At 39.6% G+C, this 7227-nt stretch overlaps 1 pseudogene; it reads right to left on the bottom strand.

Moving 5' to 3' along the window:
• Positions 1–210: 210 nt before the first annotated feature.
• On the bottom strand, positions 211–798 carry LOC140700467 (ferritin light chain pseudogene; annotated as a pseudogene).
• Between the last annotated feature and the right edge of the window lie 6429 nt (positions 799–7227).

The following is a 7227-nucleotide window of genomic DNA, read 5'->3' as shown; positions in this document are numbered from 1 at the left end:
TGACTGCAGAGAGAGGCTTCAGGCAGACACCAGAGGGGCTCTGCAAAGGCCACTGGCTTGCAGAGGCTCCTAGAAGCTGTATTGTTTCCATTTGGTCCAAGGCTTGGGAGAGGGCTCCAGGATGGTTAAAAAGCTGCCTGGTAACTGCAGAGAGAGGCTTCAGGCAGACACCAGAGGGGCTCTGCAAAGGCCACTGGCTTGCAGAGGCTCCTAGTTGTGCTTGAGGGTGAGCCTTTCGAAGAGGTACTCGCCCAGCCCAGCCTGGGGACCACACAGCCTGCAAAGGTTAGTCAGGTGGTCGCCCATCTTCTTGATGAGTTTCACCTCCTCATCCAGGAAGCAGTTCTCCAGGAAGTCACAGAGATGTGGGTCTGCGCGGGCAGAACCCAGGGCATGTAGATCCATAAGGACCTAGTTCAGGTTCTCCTTCAGGACAATAGCAGCTTCCATAGCATCCTGGGTTTTACCCCCTCATCTTGAGATGGCTTCTGCACGTCTTGGAAAAGAGCGTGGCCTCCACGCTGGTTTTGCATTTTCAAGAGACGCTCAGCGCCCTCGAGCTTCTCCTCAGCCAATTCGTGGGAAAAGTGGCCAACGCCCTCCAGAGCCACATTCTTGTAGTCTAAATAGAAGCCCAGAGAGAGGTAGGTGTAGGAGGCACACAGATGCATGTTGACCGGGTGGTTGATGGAGGCCTCAACCTCACTGGAATAATCCTAACGAATCTGGGAGCTCATGGTTGATCGGTAATAAGGAGTTAAGCTCACAAAATGATGTTGGCTGGTCCCAGAGGCTGAAGATAGCACAGTGGCTGGTTCTGAAGGATGCAGCTGGAAAAAAGGTTGAAGGGTGGTTGGAGGTTGGAGCAAGGGGTGTCCCTCGGTCTGTTCCGTCCAAACATTGTTAAAGCAAGAGACAGATCCATGGAAGCCCAGAACACACTGCCTTGTTGTTATCATTTTTATTATAATTTTTGGTTGCAAAATAGATTGCAAGAGCCCACAGTCTTCCAACAAACCTTCACTGAGCACTGACTGTGCTAAGTGGTGGTGTGGTGCTGATGATGTGAAGATGAGCAGAACTGAGTTCCTTCAGTTGCTCACAATCCATTAGGACAAGTACATAACTGAGTGGATCAGCTGCAGTGCAGCGAGGTGAATGAGACCACCCAGGTGTGTCTGGAATGCTCAACCATTACCCAGCCAGCTCTCGCTTGTGGAGAAGGGTCATAAGAGTAGGCTGAGGGGAGGCATGGAGAAGAATCCTAAAAGCTGAACAGGGGAACAGAAATTATTGAATACTCCTCTTCCTTCACAGTGCTGGGCAAACAATAGATGTCTCAGTGATTTCTCATTCTGAGCCATCTTTCCTCGGCTTACAGATGGCCTCTGGCCATGTCCTCACATGGTCTTTCCTCAGTGTGTGCTCATATGTCTGTGTCATATTTTCCCCTTCTTACAGGGACACCAGTCATGCTATATTAGGGCCCATCCATATCACCTATTTTACCTTAATTACCTTTTTAATGGCCTTATCTCCAAATGGAATCCCATTCTTCTGAGGTACTGGGAGTTAAGACTTCACCATATGAATTTTGGGAGGACATAATTCAGCCCATAACACTATGACATGATCAAAAGTTAGTGAGTCTAAATTCATGTTTTATTCCTGGTCACTATTTATCAATATTCTTTCAGTAATTCTACTAATAATCATACCCTTACATGTACAAAGGTTTTAACATACATTTTTTGATCCCAAAACATTAAGTATGAGATAGACACTGTTAGGTTTCAGGTAAGAAAACCTAAACTCAGAATTGCTACACTGTCTGGGAGCTTATGTAGCTAGTAAGTGGTATAACAGGTTGTCTTTTAAAAAACATTTTACTGAAGTACAGTTGACTTAACACTATTATATTAGTTTCAGGTGTACAACATAGTGATTCAACATTTTTATACATTACGAAATGATTACCACTACAAGTCCGGTTACCATCTGTCACCATATAAAGTTATTAAAATATTGACTATATTCCCTAAGCTGTACATTACAGCCCCATAACTAATTTATTTTGTAACTGGAATAAAACAGGCTGTCTCAGTCAGTGCATGCTGCTGTAACAGAACACCACAGACCAGGCAGTTTACAAATAACAGAATTTTATTTCTTACAGTTCTAGAGGCTGGAAGTCCAAGATGAAGGAGGCAACATTCTCCTTCGCTTCTGGTGAGAGTTCACAACCTGATTCATAGATAGTTGTCTTTCTGCAAAAACCTCACACAGCAGAAGGGATGAGGGAGTTCTCTGGGACCTCTTTTATAAGGCACTCATCCCATTTATGAGGGTACTACCCTCAGACCTAATAATCTCAAAAAGGCCCCACTTCCTAATACCACCACTTTTGGAGTTAAGTTTCAATGCATGAATTTTGGAGGTCACAAACATTCAGGCTATAGCACAGGTTACAACCCAGATCTTCTGACTTCCTTCCATAAGTTGATCAGATGTCTAGACATGGGTACCTTCTACTATACCACCATGCCCTGTATTATGGTGAAGCAACTCTCCTTTATAAAATGGAGGGCTGTGATACAGAGCACAACACTATTATATTACTCAAATTATACAGACTGCCCAAACAACTCGCATTACTCATATACGCATACAATAAGATAATAAAGGGAATCCTAAAAACCATCCAGTTCAACTCTCCACATCTGACTGCTAAGTAAACCAAGGCCAAAGGATAAATAACATGCCCAAGGTCACGTAGGAAATAAGCTGGAGAGTTGGGACTACAAAGCAGTCTGCATTCGTCCGTCCTACTGATAATTCAGTAACTATTAACTAGACATTTGAGGAGCAATACATATGGCAATTTAGAAGAACAAGTCCACAGCCAGAGACTCCTGGATTGGAATTTGTGCTCCAGGATACATATCAGCTGTCCCTTAAACTTTCAGAACCTCAGTTTCTCTTCTATAAAATGAGAATAATAATATTAATTCAGAGTTAAAAGAGATAATGCAGGTGAAGGACTTTGAGCTGTACTAAACATAGTAAGTACTCAATGGTATGTTCACCTTTATTACATGCTATACAGATACTGTGTAGATACTACAGTAAATATTGTGTTAGTTTCATGGTGCTGGAAATGTTGTTTGCCAGTCTTAATGCGGAACTGTGCAACAGAGTTTCACAGGCCACAAAGGATTGCCTTCCGTGGCTGCCTTTGGGGTTACTACTCCAAGTTTAGAAAATGTAAAGATAGAAAATTGCTGAACCCAGTGAAATGCCAGATGTACAAAACAAAGTGGCCATCCAGTCAAGTCAGTATCACTTCTGGATGGCTACTGATCATTAATACCTTTCTCAATACAAAATCTAAATATTCTTAGCCGAAATAAAATATCCCGGATTTCTGTGTATAATTCCACACAGCCTTTACCAATTATAATGCTCAGTGCTAGAAATACGTTTGCTAGTGTGTTATGACCAAACAATTTAGTACCCTTTTCTCCTGGTAAAAGAGTGCATTTCAGACACCACTAGAGGAAACAAAGCAATTTTATTTTTAAACTACCATTGTTTTTAGTTCCTTTGTCCACAAAACCATAATGAGACACATACAAAATATCCAATTTTAGATTCAGTGGGATACCAGGATATTTTCTTTCAGGATAAAAAAAAAATTAGAGGAAATCTCTGTACAAATAATCATGTCTCTCTGTGGACTGTGCTGGTAACCAGCAGGCAATATACTTTGCCACTCCTGAAACTTTGTCATAGAAACCACCATAACTGAGGTGGATTCTATAGAAACTGCACATTCCTCATGACCTTCCCAAATGGGAAAATCTGGTTTGAATAAGTTAGAAAAGCAAGAAGAATTTGCTTAGGGATCTTAGACTTCATAATCTAGACTGAGTTCTTTATTACATACAGAAATTCAGCAAAAGAGATCAAATAAACATTCTGAGAATTTTATAGGAAGAAAAATCTCCAGCAGTGATTCAGTTCCACTAAGCCAGAGTCCGATTTTTCAATAAAAACGTGGTAAAGGTGGGGAACCACAATTCAAGCTCAATTTTTAAGCCATTCCTGACCCATGGCCATGAATACAGCTGGTCCCACAACTTCCTGTTTTGTTTTGACTTGCTTATATCACTGATGCAGTGTCTTATTATTTTGCAGAAATAGGGGTTTTAAAAATGTGCACACATATACTTTTAAATTATATATATATATATATATATATATATACACACATATAATAAAAAAGATTAGAGGCTCTGAATCCCTTTTGTTTTCTTGCTTTAGGTAAAAAAATTAATTAAAATATATAAAAAATTAAGCTCACTGGAGTAGATCATTAGTAAAGAGAAATATATGTAGTTCTTTTTTTTTACTAAATATTTTAATGGAAATGATTAGCAATAAATATAGTAACCTCCATAAACAAGGAAACAATTCAGTGAAATGTGGCTTGTTTTAGCAGAAATATTTTTGACACATAATACTTCATTACAATGTATATCAATGTCAAAACCACACAGCTTCAATAAGCCATCTTACAGCCTGTGTCTAAGGAATTTTAGCATATTCCCAGCAAAGATGTTACACATTTCTTGACAAAAATGTTTTCCAAAAGGAATCACTGCAATTCTGAGTTTTATCAAAATACCTACTATTTTTGTTTGTTATATGTTTCCTTTCACTATTATTATTTTATATTATCTGTGTTATACGTCATCATGAATACAGAAAATTGTACCAAATTGTATAGCTCAGTAATTAACACAATGATTTGCATAACCACCACTGAGGAAGGAGGCACAGAAGACTCCTTTGGGTCTCCAGATCATGACTCTCCTTCCCCTCTTTTCAAAGGTAACCACCATCCTGACTTCTAAAAGATTAGTTTAGTTTTGCCTGTTTTTGGAGTCATATACCATACATTATTTTATGTCTGATTTCTTTTGCTCAATTATTTATGAGATTCATCCTTGTTGCTAAGCGCAGTTATATTTCATTTGTTTTTATTTCTAATACATGTAATTGTTCTTTCCATTGATGTTTGTGAAGATAGAAGAATACCCTCTCCTCTCCTTGGGCCTCTAGAGTATACACACACTCACACATATACTGGAGTTTTTCAAATACACATAACATCCCCACTGATCCTTATGCCAGTTCCGAGAGGGAGGAAGAAACATGTAAGAGAGAACGTTTATGGAACATGGGCTCGGCCAGACTCAGCCCCAAGTGTTCTCTCATTCAGCTTCTCAGCTGCCCTCTAAAGGAGGCATCAACAGCCTCTCTAGATGGAAAAACTGAGCCAGATGAATGACCTAGTCCTGGAGAGTGAGGACTGAGTACTGGAGCTGGGGCTGTCAGACTTTTTACTACATACACCACCGGATTAGGACCTGCCAGATTTAGCCATTATACCCCAGCACCGGTGCAGCTCTGGGAAGGCCACATGTTAAGTTCAACTCATCTTTTAACTGCAATGAGATAAAAATTTCAGGAGAGAAAAGGAGGAAACATGGGAAGGAGAGGAGAGAGGAGGAGGAGAGAGTTGGAGAGAGGAGATCTGGGAAGAGAACTCTGACCTTCTAATGCTGCAGGTTCTAGAAGGCTGCCAAGCTGCTCAAGGAGCCATGGAGAAAACAAGTTCTATCCCTTCAAAGAAATGCCTTCCAGAAAAAAAAAAAAAAAGTGCCCTGAACAGCTTTCTTTTTCCCAGAAGACAAGAGTGCTTTTCCCTCAGGTCAATGACCATCACATAACAGATGATATTTTCATTTTTGTTTTGGCCCCTGGCAAGCTTAGAATCATGTTTACAGCTCAATATTATTAACCCTGTTGGACCTCAAGTCTTAATATTTATTCTATCCTTTTATCTGGCCTTGCTTTTTTATATCTATATATTTTCAGGTACCAATTTTTACCTATTTTATGTTAGCTTGTAAATTATATATACTCGTAGACAAACTCAATTCCTATGCAATCAGTAGATAAAGTAATTATTTCATGCATTTGATCACTCTATCTAGTGATCTAGGTGATCCCTTTACCTGAAATATTGTTAGTGTATATTAATTTTTTGACTATGTAAGTGTGTTTAGTTTGCATTATGGATTTTATTGATTACATTCAAGTTATATTCCCTGTATTCAGCCAACAAATACTTATCAAGAGTCTACTATATGCCAGGCATTGAGTTTTGTGTTAAGCCCCCAACGGAAGCAACACACACATAGTCTCTACTTTCAGGAAGACTCTGCAATTGTCCCACTAATAATATGCAGTGAAGAGTACAAGAAAGAAGTATAGGGCTGGTAAAGGTACCCATAATAGGTGAACTTGAGCTAATCCTACGGGTGACCAGGACTGTCCCAGGCATGTGACATTTGAACAGAGACTTACAGGCATTAACCTAGAGAAGAGGAGAGTAGAGAAAGACTGAAGTTGGGTAGCACTTTAAGCAGAGATAAGAACACATGCAAGGCTCTTGGGTAAAAAGGAAGGTGGCTTCCCTCCAACCTGAAAGAGGACTATGTGACTGGAGCTTTGACAGCAAGGGAAGGAGGTAGTCTTGAGGTGTAGAGACAAGCCATGCTAGAAATGTTGGTCTTTGCCCCAAGAACAATGATGAGGATATTAAATGACTTGCTTAAAGTCACCCAGCTGGTGAATAAACATGGGCATAACAAATATTAATAATGTAAAATTGAAACAGCCTTTAGCCAGTAATCAGCATAAAGAGGAAATCTGAAACAATCATTATAATCATTACACTAGTGTTTCCACATATAGGTCATTACCAAAATTGGTGTTAAATCAAAAACAAAGTTTAACAAAAATCATTTTACATAGTTATTACTAAATTTACTATTATGTACCCCAGTTTACATATGAGAAAACTGATGCTCAGAGGAATTAAGTGATTTGCTTGAGATCACTACAGAAGAATGACAAAACTGGGACAAGAAAATGCAAAATCTTGTGTTCTCTACAGGAAGCATGCCCTCCGTGGTGCTTAGATGACCCTCAAACTACAAGACTGGGTACCAGGGAGCAAATTGGAGGATGTAAATTTTTCTGTAAAACTGGCCTTCTGCTCTATTCTTGAGGCACATAAATGACAGTGAAGGAGAATATGTGACGTAGATTTTGTAAATTATCCTAATAAATAGAAAGTCACTATCTAGATTACTC

Source organism: Vicugna pacos, chromosome 12 (assembly GCF_048564905.1).
Source record: "Vicugna pacos chromosome 12, VicPac4, whole genome shotgun sequence".
Lineage (NCBI taxonomy): Eukaryota > Metazoa > Chordata > Mammalia > Artiodactyla > Camelidae > Vicugna > Vicugna pacos.
The sequence above is the reverse complement of the archived record's forward strand: the minus strand, read 5'-3'. Positions and strand labels throughout refer to the sequence as shown.